At 47.9% G+C, this 13,056-nt stretch overlaps 1 protein-coding gene and 1 pseudogene across 2 annotated transcripts in view; both read left to right on the plus strand.

The window, feature by feature from the left end:
- The window catches only part of BLK (BLK proto-oncogene, Src family tyrosine kinase), a 92,164-nt gene that overhangs the window by 4,106 nt on the left and 75,002 nt on the right, over positions 1 to 13,056 (plus strand). The gene's annotated exons all lie outside the window — the stretch shown is intronic.
- LOC125634918 (nucleolar MIF4G domain-containing protein 1 pseudogene) lies at positions 1,386 to 10,219 on the plus strand (annotated as a pseudogene).

Genomic DNA, 13,056 nt, shown 5'->3' on the forward strand with positions numbered 1-13,056 from the left:
TTACACTAAAGTTGCTCTGAACCCAGGTGAATTGGATGCTGGTTAATTCAATTTAGCTAACACCTTTGTAGTCGTTAGTCTGGACTTTCACCAAGTTCTCCCAGGTTTTTGGCTTCCCAAACACATGTGACCTGGACTAAACAATTGGGGAGGGGCCGGGCCATACTCACAAATGTGTTAGCTAAGTCAGTTGACAATAATTAACTTGAGCTAAAAATTGGGTGACCAGATGTCCCGATTTTATAGGGACAGTCCTGATTTGGGGGGCTTTTTCTTATATAGGCACCTATTACCCCCCATCCCCGTCCCGATTTTTTACACTTGCTATCTAGTCACCCTAGGGCAACCATGTCCTATAACTAACACAATACTATACTATAGTAAAGATGTGAGCTGTAGCCCAAGGAGTTTTTATGTTAGTGATCATAGCCTGTGGAACAGCATGGCTATAGTCTCTGGGCCTCAGTTTCCCCCCTGTGAAAGGAGGCTGACAATTCTTTGCTTCATAGGGGCGCTGCGAGGATAAATTCAGTATTGTTTGTAAAGTGCTTTGAGATCCTCTGATCAGGTGTAAAATTTAATCTTTCCTACTCTTCCATGCAGCTGTTGCCCTTCGACACAACATTATAAAACAATAATTACAAAATGCATGTTTAGGCCCCAGTCCTGCACTGAGTTCCAGACAGGTGGGCCAAGGAGGAAGACCTGCAAGAAAGGCATAAGAAAGGCACTGAGACCCCTGCACATTTGAATGGCATGTAGCTGAGTTTAAAGGTTAATAAGACATTCTGTTCTAACCAGCAAATAAATGACTCATTTACTTGCACAGTAAAATCAATACACACACAAACAAAGGCTGAAGAACTGTGTTACCACAATAATGGAGCCTGCGCTGACCCCCTGTTCATATTCTATTCATATCTGTGTTACTGATTTCAACTCAGCACATTCAAAGTTGCCAGGAATACACAGCATGACTGAGAGCCTGTTCCAAAGCCCATTCAAAGTCACCGGTAGGACTGCCATTGACTTCAATAGGCTTGGGACCAGGCCCTACATCAGTAACTAAATCGCTTTAGTACAAAAAAGAACCATTGATGGCCCAATCTTGATGCTTATTTATCCGTCAGTCATTGCTTTTATGGAGCACTCGCCCTACAGAATGCATCTCAGCGCAATGTACTGTGGGCCAAATTATGTCTAGTCTAGTGTGAATGCGCAAAAGGAGGAGGGGGCTGGGAATATGTGACATCTGCACTCCCCTCCTGGCATGTAGATATACACATAGGCCAGGTCTATGCTAAAAAATTAGGTTGATCCATCTGTGTCACTCAGGAGTGTGAAAAATTCACATCTGTAGTTAAGCCGACCTAACCCCTGTGTAGATGGCCCTAAGGTGGCAGAAGAATTCTTCTGCCAACCTATCTACCACCTCTGGGGAGAACCTCTCACCAACTTCTGCTGGTGAGAGAGACAAGCTTTCGAGCCATGCAAAGGGCTTGGCTACACTTGCGAGTTACAGCTCAGTAAAGGAGCCCCGGGCTCACTCCCCGTCCACACTGGCAAGGCCTGTAGAGCGCTCTGATTCCGCAGCTGGTCTGCTCCTGGTACTCCACCTCAGTGAGTGGAATAACGTTTGCTGCACCCCTGCTGGAGCGCCGCGGTGCCAGTGTGAACGAGGTGTTGCATTTCTGTGCTCTGATCACCCTCCGGAAACGTCCCATAATCCCCTTAAGTCAAATGGCCACTCTTGTCATTGTTTTTGAATCGCTGCAGGAATGCGGATGTGCCCTTTGAAAGCTCCGTTTCTGACAGCCCGGCTGCTTATCTGCTCCGAGACAAAGCAACCATTAGTGTGGAATGCTGTGTGTGAGAGAGAGAGGCGGGGGCGAGAGGGGGATGTGCTGTTGTCTGAATTTACAAGACAGCATATTGACATGCTCTCAGCCCTCCAAAAACCCACTCTCTCTCACCCCACACACACACAACACACTCCCTGTCACACTCCACCCCATCCCACCCCACTCCCATTTGAAAAGCACATTGCAGCCACTTGCATGCTGGGATAGCTGCCCATAATGCACCGCTCCCAATGCCCCTGCAAGTGCCGCAAATGTGGCCATGCCAGTGTGCCTGTAGCTGTCAGTGTGGACAGATTGCAGCGTTTTCCCTACTGTGCTCTCCAAAGGCTGGTTTAACGCAGAGCACTCTACATCTGCAAGTGTAGCCATGCCCAAAAGCTCTTCTCCAGGTCTGCGAGAGGTACTCAGAGCGCCACAGCTAAATACAAGGTGGAACAGATAGTTTATCACAAGTAGTTAGCACATATTTGAAGGGACCATTCAAGGCGAAGTGGCCCGTTAACACTCCTGCAGTCATAGGCCAGAAAGGGGGGTTAGTGGGTTACTTTTTGTAGGATAACAGTTAGGTCACCTGAAGATCAAGCTTGCTTCACCCACAGAGTTTCCTTCATCTGAATTGTTGTGTGGGTGTGGGCAAATCACTAAACTGCTCCATGCCTTAGTTTCCCTATCTGTCACGAGGAGATGATGGTACTTACCCAGCGCTTGGAAATCTTAGAATAAAAAGTACAGTTCAAGGACAAACTTTTATTAATGATCACAAATCTATTCTTACAGCCGATGCTTCAGAAGAAGGTTTAGGTTTCCCATAATGCACCTCACTGTGCTGCAACAGACTTGGGCGATGCCACGCTATTGCTATCCCTGAGCACGAGCCGGTTCATTTTCTGACAGGGAGCCCTGACAGTTGTGTTAGAGGATCTGCAAGGCGATAAACTCATGCGTCACTGGCCCAGCCTCACTGATCCTGGACGGTTTCCTTCTGTGAGAAGCTAAGTGCCCTCAGCTCCCGTTGTAGTCAGGAAGAGCTGAGAGTTACCCCGCCTGAATACAGTCAGTATCGGCTCAATCCTGCTACGGCACTGAGCACCTCTTGTAAACTGCAGGATGTACTCAGCGCCCAGACTGGATTGAGCCCTTATTTGCTAGTGCAGTCTGGTATTCAGGGGCTCATGCTAACTCACCGGTGGAGCGTCGTGTTTCACTAGCCTGCTAAATGACCTCATTACCAAATCATGTCTCCAAATACCCGGGGGCATTCACTGACATTTTAAAGTAATAAGAGTGCAACATCCAGTCCATTCTCCAGCAGAATGAAGCAGGAAGTGTTATAAATGTCAGCTAGATGGGGAAATAATTATCGAATGATAGAATCACAGAAGGGTAGGACTGGAAGGGACCTCGAGAGGTCATCTAGTCAAGTCCCCTGCACCCAAGGCAGGACTACATAATAACTAGACCATTCCTAACAGGTGTTTGTCTCACCTGTTCTTAAAATCCTCCTCAACCTCCCTAGGCAATTTGTTCCAGTGCTTAGCCACCCTGACAGTTAAGTCTACACTATATACTTACTTTGGTATAATTATGTCACTCACAGGTGTGAAAAATACACACCCCTAAGCAACACAGTTATGCCAACTTTAACCTCCTGTGTAGACAGTGCTATGTCGGCGGGATTAGGAGCGCCGGAACCTCGGTAGAATTGTGGGGGGCGCGAGGACCCACCCCTCTCTGTGGCCCGGCCCCCCTGCTCCTCCTCTTCCCCCCCAAGGCCCCACGCCCTTGCCAGGCTTGAAGCTGGAGCCAGGCAATGGTAAGAGCTGCCCAGGGAACCCGGTGAAATTCATTCCTATGCAAAGGCCCTGCACAAGGCCTGTGTGCCTCTTAAGCCCAAATTTCAGGGGTAAGAGGAAGTATGGGCCAGTGGCTTGATCACTGGCCTGGGTTCGTGCCTGCCTACTACAGACTCCCTTGAAGAAGTCACCCTGTCTTTCTGTGCCTTTGTTCCCCATCTTCAAGATGGAGATGAGAGCACTGTCCTTCTACCACACAGGGGTGTTGTGAGAATAAATCCATTACAGATTGCGAGATGCTATGGTAATGGGATAAGAACATCTGTAAGATGCATCTGATGAAGTGGGTATTCACCGACAAAAGCTTATGCTCCAATACGTCTGTTAGTCTATAAGGTGCCACAGGACTCTTTGCTGCTTTTACAGATCCAGACTAACACGGCTACCCCTCTGTACAGGAGTGACTTTCATATAGAACACCAATGGGTCTATTTCAGTGGATTCACTGGCTTCTAGATAAAGTTGAGTTTCAAATTCCAGGGTGTCACCGCTGTTCCAGTTGTTCATAGCTCTTCCAAACAAATACCTTTTGGGGTGAAATTCTCCGTGCTTTGTCTCAGTCCCAAGGTGAATGGCTCTGGGAAGTTTGAGCAAACTCCGTTCAGCTATTGTTGAGTTATTCCAGCGTGTGGGTGGTGGAAAATCCTCTAGAGTATGTTCTGATTAGGGATTTTAACTCAAGAATGGCCGAACCTAGTAAGTTTGGGTAAAATTGTGACTTGGGCTGCACACCCATCCAGGGGCATGAGAGGAAGTAAGACTCCCTTATACTGCTGAGTGAATTACCTGGATCTTGGATCTGGCAAGTGGCATGTGGGTGACGCACCCCCATGACTCCTCCCCCAGAGCAAGTGGACAGGAAATAGGTGGAGCCAAGGCTCCCCTTCTTTGGTGTACCGCCTCGTGAGCAGCACACTGCGCACTCCGAGCAAGGAGGAAGCAGGGAAGGAGAGGTGTCTGTGTTACCTCAATCTACCCAGGCATTGGAGTGCAACGGTTGCATACAGCCACCGTGCACCCCACAAGGAGCTGCAGGATCAAAGCGTGTGAAGTGCTTTAAGACCCTGGCATGTGAAGTATGAAACATTGTTGCTAGTCAGCTAGAAAATATGGCAGTAGGGGGAAGCAAATCTGTAGCTAATGCAGCCAGTAGTTGTCACACAGCCAGCTAAGGGAATATATATATATATATATATGTCATCTGGCTGTGTCACCTCCCAACAGCTGAGTGACTGTACGATACAGCCGAGGCGCTTGTGGAAATGGAATCCCTGACAGAGGCTGCAAGGGCTCTGCCATCCCCAGAGATGCTGGATGGTGAGAGGTTCTAGCAGGAGTCCTACAAAAGCAAAGACTATAATTCCCTGGGAGCAAATCAGGTGAGGGAGATGTGCAATTTCATTCATTCTAAATACAGAGCATCCAGTGGAGAGCTGTTGTCAAGGTTCCTCCCCCACTCTGAACTCTAGGGTACAGATGTGGGGACCTGCATGAAAAACCCCCTAAGCTTATCTTTACCAGCTTAGGTCAAAACTTCCCCAAGGTACAAAATATTCCACCCGTTGTCCTTGGACTGGCCGCTACCACCACCAAACTAATACTGGTTACTGGGGAAGAGCTGTTTGGACGCGTCTTTCCCCCCAAAATACTTCCCAAAACCTTGCACCCCACTTCCTGGACAAGGTTTGGTAAAAAGCCTCACCAATTTGCCTAGGTGACTACAGACCCAGACCCAGACCCTTGGATCTTAAGAACAATGAACAATCCTCCCAACACTTGCACCCCCCCTTTCCTGGGAAATGTTGGATAAAAAGCCTCACCAATTTGCATAGGTGACCACAGACCCAAACCCTTGGATCTGAGAACAATGAAAAAGCATTCAGTTTTCTTACAAGAAGACTTTTAATAAAAATAGAAGTAAATAGAAATAAAGAAATCCCCCCTGTAAAATCAGGATGGTAGATATCTTACAGGGTAATTAGATTCAAAAACATAGAGAACCCCTCTAGGCAAAACCTTAAGTTACAAAAAGATACACAGACAGAAATAGTTATTCTATTCAGCACAATCCTTTTCTCAGCCATTTAAAGAAATCATAATCTAACACATACCTAGCTAGATTACTTACTAAAAGTTCTAAAAAAGAAAAGGAGTACTTGTGGCATCTTAGAGACTATCAAATGTATTTGAGCATAAGCTTTCGTGAGCTACAGCTCACTGCATCTGATGAAGTGAGCTACAGCTCACGAAAGCTCATGCTCAAATAAATTGGTTAGTCTCTAAGGTGCTACAAGTACTCCTTTTCTTTTTGCGAATACAGACTAACACGGCTGTTACTCTAAAAGTTCTAAGACTCCATTCCTGGTCTATCCCCGGCAAAGAAGACTACAGACAGACCCTTTGTTTCTCTCCCTCCTCCCAGCTTTTGAAAGTATCTTGTCTCCTCATTGGTCATTTTGGTCAGGTGCCAGCAAGGTTACCTTTAGCTTCTTAACCCTTTACAGGTGAGAGGAGCTTTCCCCTGGCCAGGAGGGATTTCAAAGGGGTTTACCCTTCCCTTTATATTTATGACAGCTGTAAAGGCATATGAAGGTGGTGTGTCACCTCTCAAATACTCGGAAAGCTCAGGGCCTGCCCATGTCCCCACTGGAGTCAGGGGGACTTTTGCTGTTGGGAGCAGAATGAAGCCCTTAGAGAGCTTTGTGAGTTCGATGCAGGATTGCCACAAGGGCCCCCAGCAGTGTAAAAGGAAGAGCCAGTTCAGAGATGAACATAGAGAGGTTCCATCCCAAAGCCAGCGAGGGACAATTCTCCACTGTCCCCCATCCTTGTGCTGTCACTGATTCCTGCACAAAACGAATGCAAAGTGGGTGACCGGGTTGCTTTTCAGACCCTCTTGGCACTGGAGTGACTGCAGGAGGAGCAAGGCAGTGGAGAACCAGGATTCACTGCTCTTCTCGGGAGCAATGTACTTAGTTCTGAGGGACAGCATGGCCTATGTGGCAATAGTGAGCAGGAGGGGGTAGTGTGAACTGCACTCATTTCTTTACCTTACAGGCTGGCTAGCTGCCTGGTGCTTTAAAGGGCTGAATTCAGGGATCTGTGAATGTTCTGGTTGGGAGTAGGAACTGGTGGTAGCCAAGTATTTCTTGGGTGCAACCTTGTGTAGTTACAAAGAATGTACAAAGTCCTGGGTCTCTGACCACAGAAGGAACCACCTTACCAGCCCCCATAAACCCATTTAGTCAACACCAGACTCGAAAGCTCGCTCTAGCTTTTTCCAGAGTCAAGCAGGGTGTGTCTACACTGCAATAAAACACCTGTGGCTGGTCTGTGTCCATGGACACGAGCTCACAGGGATCAGCCTGTCCGGCTATTAACCTGCAGGGAAGCTGTCTGGGCTCCCTCTTGGGGTCCTAGAGCCTGGGCTCCAGCCTGAGCCCGGATGTCTGCACTGCAGTTGTACAGCCCTTTAGCCTGAGTCCCGGACACCGTCATCAGCTGAGGTGGCCAGCCACTGCAGTGTAGACACAGGGCAGGTCTACCCTACAAACACCGCATTGGCACAACTTCATCAATGCAACTGCACCGGTGCAGCTCTTTGATGAAGATGCTCCAAGCTGACGGGAGAGCACTCTCCCATCGGTTTAGGCAGTAGCTATGTCGGCAGGAGACACGCTCCCTCTCTCTACACGAGGAGTTAAGGTTGGCATCACTGCGTTGCTCAGGGCGGTGGATTTTTCACACCCCTGAGCGACGTAGTTATACCAAAGTAAGTGTGTAGTGTAGACAGCTATAAAAACACCCCTTCACTTCAGATTCTTTCATCATCCAGAGGAGGTCTGGAAATGGTGACACTCAGTCGCCCCTATAGCAATAACTTTTCAACTATCCAGATGTCTTCACATCACCAACCCAAGATGGTGGCGCCCAGGTGGTTTGCAATGTCACTGTGGCCCCATTGTGGGGAGCATGATGTGGGTAGCAGGGGTCCGGGGAGGACACGGTGGGAGCTGGCAGCTGGCAGCTGGGCAAGCTGCAGAAGCTGTGGCTGATGGTGCAGGAGTTCGTGCAGGCGGCAGGGAGCCACCCTCCTCCCCCCCTCGGGGGACGGGGCAGGAAGAGCCACCGCGAGCTGAGGAAGGAAAAGTGCAGGCTGAAGTGGAACTGCCAGAAACTGGGCAAGGCAGGGGCTAGCCGGGATGAGTAGCTGGAGGGCCCGGATAGGGGCCCAGGGTGATGTCCCTGCTCTGCTGCAGTTCTGGCCTCGTCACCCCCTGGAGACCAGCACCGGCAGCTCCCCGAGGAGAAAGCTAAGTGGCTCTTCCAGCAGGGACCCTCTGCCACGGCCTCTTCACAGAAACAGGCCTTGCTGGTGGCCAATGTGGAGAAGAGGATCCGGCAGCTGGAGCAATGTCTGGGGCTTAGCAAGCACAGGAAGGGGGGCATCTCCTCGGCGCTGCAGAGCTTTACCCAGGATGGGATGGGCTATGTGCTGGGCGCCCTGGGGCCTGAGACCACCCTCTCCAGGCTCTATGAGGAGAGCAGCAAGGAGGATCTAGATCCAAAGAGGAAAAGGATGCAGATGAAGGGCAACTAGATCTGAATGAGGGAAAGATGATAAGGAGGATATAGATATGGAGTCATTAGATGCTGATAGGAGGGCGAGATAGATGGGGAGGAGAAAGATGAGGAGAGGGAGTTAGACAGGGTTGAGGAGATGAGGATATAAGACACTTTAGAAACATCAGAGGAGGCGGGTGTGGAAAGGAACTGGGAGCATGAGAAGAAAGGAAGCAGAAATCTTTCCATGTCCCCAGAGGTTGGTGGCACCTATAAACCCAACAAAGCCAAGACCTCCAGAGAGGAGATGAGTCTTTGCCATAGGGCTACGACGTATGTTCCCCCTCCAGTGAGAACAGCTGATGAGACAGTGGATGAAAAAAAAAAAAGAAGGAAGAACTGGGAAGATTGAAGAACACAGTGAAAGGTCTAATTAGCAGATTGAGTGAACCAAATTTGGCCTCCATAAGTGGACAGTTGGAAGAGATATACATGACTAACAGTAGCAAGGACAGGAATAAATGCTAACAGATGTTCTTAAGAATGCTTGTGTTACTGCAGTCATGATGGCTGCTAGCTAGATGGATGATGGTGTGTGTCATTTGGGACAGCATTCTTCACCATCCCGTGGGAACTGAGGCTGGTGTTCACTTTTTGGAAGCTGTAGTGAGGAAATTTGATGAATTCTATCAAAGTGATGCTGAAAGGAAAGAGCGGGATAACCTGTTTGCCCTGATTGGCCATCTGTATAAGTTTCACATAGTGCATTTGCTGCTGATCTCTAATATTCTGAAGATGCTCATTAGCAGTTTTACAGAACAGGACTTTGAACTGATTCAGCTCCTCCTGAAAAACATGAGTTTTTCCTTGAGAAAAGACGATGCTTTGGCCCTGAAGGAGCTGGCCCAGAACAAACCACACGCTGTGGGGAAGAAATTTCAGGACCAGTCTAGGGTTCACTTTATACTACTATGCTGGCACTAAAAAACAATGATATGCCAAAAATCTCAGGTTACAACTCTGAGCCAGTTGAGAAGCTTGGCAAGCTGCAGAGAACACGGATCCACCACAGTGATTCTGGAAGAGAAACTCAGCTTTGAGTGTCATTGGAATCTCCCCTCAGTGCTGACTGGGTTGGCCATTAGTGGATAGTAGGATCATCCTAGAGTGGCATACCAAGGACTGGTAGTACCAACAGCAAGACTCAGCACAAACTGCCTGTAGGAAAGATGAGTTCAAAGATACTGGAGCTTGCTCATAAGCAGAGAATGAACACACACATCAGGAGAAATATTTTTTGTGTCTTGATGAGTAGTGTGGACTTGTTGGATGCATTTGAAAAACTTTTGAAACTTGGACTGAAAGATCAGCAAAAGAGAGAGAGATGGTTCATGGTCTCATAGACTGCTGCCTACAGAAGAAGACATATAACCCCTTTTATGCATATTAGGCTAACAAGTCTTGTGAATATGATAGAAGATTTCAGACGACATTCCAGTTCAATACATGGGACAAAATCCAAGATTTGGGAAACCTGTTGGCTACCAATTTCTTTAACCTGGTTTCTCTGTTGGCCCACTTGCTAAAGACAAAATCATTCTCCCTATCGGTCTTCAAGGTCCTGGGTGCCAACGCACCGACCACAATTGTAGTTGAATTCAGTGAACTAGATAAATCCAAAGTCCACTTCTTGCAGTAAGTGGTATATATGCTATTAATAAAAACAGACTTGGAAGAGTTTACGGTCATTTTTGGAAGGTTAACTGGCAACCCAAAATTAGGAATGTAGCGTGAAGGTTTGAAGCTTTTCCTTTCCCACTTTTTCCTGAAGAATGTAAAGCATACAAAAGCACTGAACAAGCCATCTTACTAAAAGAAAGAATTGAACTAGTGAGAAGGACTTTGCAAGACAAAGAATACAGATTAAAACTAGAGTTTTAGTCTTCAAATAAACTTGCAGTGAAAATTAAGGACTTTAGGAACGCACAAAAGCTGACCTTGACAATATTTTTCACAGACCAAAGACTTGAGATGCTTAGCAGAACTGTAATACTGCAAAGGACCCCTTGTTTTGGGATTATGTAGCATTGTATACACCCAAAACATGGTTACAAGTTTGGGAGAAAATAGAAACATAGAAAAATAGAACATGGAAGTAGGAAAAAAGTACAGATCTTTATACATTGTTGTTCATTGTTTTAAAAAGTATTGTCTTCCCCATAGACCTCCACTCTGTATACCTCATGTTGTCAATTATCATCAGGGAAGATAGCTAAGTTTCCTTTAAAGTTTAGTTAATTCCACTTATCAGTCAGCAAGCGGTAGATTTCAGCAACCCCAAGCTTCTAGGCTTCCTAATTCCTGCAAGCTCCTGGGTTAAGACTGAGGTTGATACTCAGAGCTGTTCACTGTTTTACAGGTATTATTTTAAATAAAACACAATTGTGTTTCTATGCTTACTCTGACCTATAATAGTCTAAGATTTTAACTGGAAAGCTTTTTAATAGCACGAGGATATTGTTAGTTGTAAAACAGGCCACTAGATGGTGCAGCCACTAGTAAGGTTTGTAACTATTCCCCATTTTTAAATAAAATTCAGTTTATTGACTCAGAAAAAAAGCCCAACCGAAAATAATTGTATTCCCTCCCAATTTTCTTTGAGGCTTGTCTCTGCCGTTTCCTTTTATCTGCGAGAGAAGGGCCCCTTTCAAACAGCCCCTGAGGAAAGCCTATTGTTTCCGTGGAATTTGCTGGCTGAGCCAGACACTGCCCATTCTGTTCAAATGGGGGCACGGGGAGAAGGGCTCATTGCTGTCACAACTTTCCAAGCCTCAGGGCCCACAGTCAGATTTGGGGGGCAGCCATGCTGAAATCCTATCCCCCTGATATTGCCTGAGAAGGTCCTTATGGATAACTTGAGGTTTAGTCCTGGGAGCCAACTGTATCCTGTACACCACTTTGGTTAGTTGAGTCCCTGCTGAGTAGCGTCCCTCCCAAGGTATATACAAGGTAGGGGTCCTTCCCTCCTTTCTCCTAGGACTATGGAACAAGACCAGGTTCCCTCTTTTAAATGTTTCCTCACATTACTATATGTCATAGAGCAGGATGGCCACACTGCAGCTCCCGAGACACATGCAGCTCTTTTACAGTTAAAGTGCGGCTTGCAGAGCTCCCCCACGTTTGCCACCTACCAGACTTCTGGGGGGAGCTCTGGGCTTCTGCCCTACGGCAGGGTGGTGGGGCTGGGGATGTCTGCCAGAGACGACTGGTACCTGCTGAGAGTGGGGGGGGGCTCCACAATTTAAAGGCCCATCCCCCCAACAGCATGAGTCACATCCCTTCTGGCAGGCCCCCCTTTACCCTCAACAGCCCCTTCCTGCAGCTCCCCGGTGTCAGTGTAACACTGACAGACAGCGGGTGGGATCGAACCTGGGACCTCTGGAGCTTAGTGCATGAGCCTCTACCGCATGAGCTAAAAGCCAAGTGGCTGCTAGCTAGGGCTGTAAAGCCGACTCATTTAACTCTCTCTAAGTGGTCTTGGTGCCACTTAGGGTGACCAGACAGCAAGTGTGAAAAATCAGAAGGGAGTAGGGGGTAATAGGAGCTTATATAAAAAAAGACCCCAAAAATGGGACTGTCCCTATAAAATCGGGACATCTGGTCACCCTAGTGTCACTAGCTGGGCCAGAATACCACTCCCAGGAAGTGTGCGGGTTACATTAGCACTGCATAGAGAGGCAGCCGCAAACAGCTGGGAGCTGCAGAGAGGGGCCGCTGCTTTAGCTCTGCCTGGAGAGACAGCAGCAAAAACAGGTTTCAGAGGAACAGCGACTCTCCCTGCAGCTCCCAACTGTTTGCCGCTGCCTCTCCCCACAGCCGCAGCTCCCAGCTTGCCCGCTCCAGCAGCTGCCATGCAGGGAGGGGGCCCTGTGGCACCATGTGACTGAGCGGGGTCAGCAAACCCTGCAAAAATCTGCAGGGGGGGGAATAATATGACTCCATGTGCCCCCCCCCCCAAACACACACATGTTGCCTCTGGCTTCTGCCCAGAGGGGAGGGGGGTCTTGGAGCTTCAGTCCCACGAGGCGTGCCTGCAGGGACTTGGGGGTCCAACAGAAGCAGGGCTGAAGTCCTGGCAGGTGCGCCCTGGCTCTCATATGTCAGAAGATTATCGTATGCAGCTTGGAGGGTCAGTACATTTGGCTACCCTTGAGTCTCTGCATTGTATCAGAGGCTATCCTCACATCTTCCCTAGCAAAACGCTGAACTTTTTCCAGTTTTCATGGAAGGGTTTCTCCATAATCCAAGTTCCTCTGTCTCTCTTCAGGAACTCCATACGAGAGGCTTGCTGGGGACCTTAGCTAGTGCCCGAACATGAGGCGTGTGGGGGTATATTTTGTACTCGGAAAGGCACCTCTTTTTGGAACCACTCACATATCTTTGGGTTCAGTTTCAAAGTGGCCACCTTCAGTTTACCACCAACCATTTGTACATTTTTTTAGTTCCTGCTCAAATGGTTTAGCAAATGCAGCAGGATATCATCTTGGCGTAACAGCCAGGCTGAGAGGGGCATTACATATCACACCCTCTCCATTCGTCTCTCAAATGTGGCTGGTGCATTGCACAAGCCAAAAGACATCTCTTAAACTGCCACAAGCCTGGTCCTGTTGGGAAAGCAGGTTTTTCATTTCCACTTGCCAAAACCCACTTTTAAGATCCAGTGTGGAAAACCAGATTAAACCTATTACAGCATCCAGGGTATCATCTATTTGTGGTAA

Source organism: Caretta caretta, chromosome 3 (assembly GCF_965140235.1).
Source record: "Caretta caretta isolate rCarCar2 chromosome 3, rCarCar1.hap1, whole genome shotgun sequence".
NCBI classification, from domain to species: domain Eukaryota; kingdom Metazoa; phylum Chordata; order Testudines; family Cheloniidae; genus Caretta; species Caretta caretta.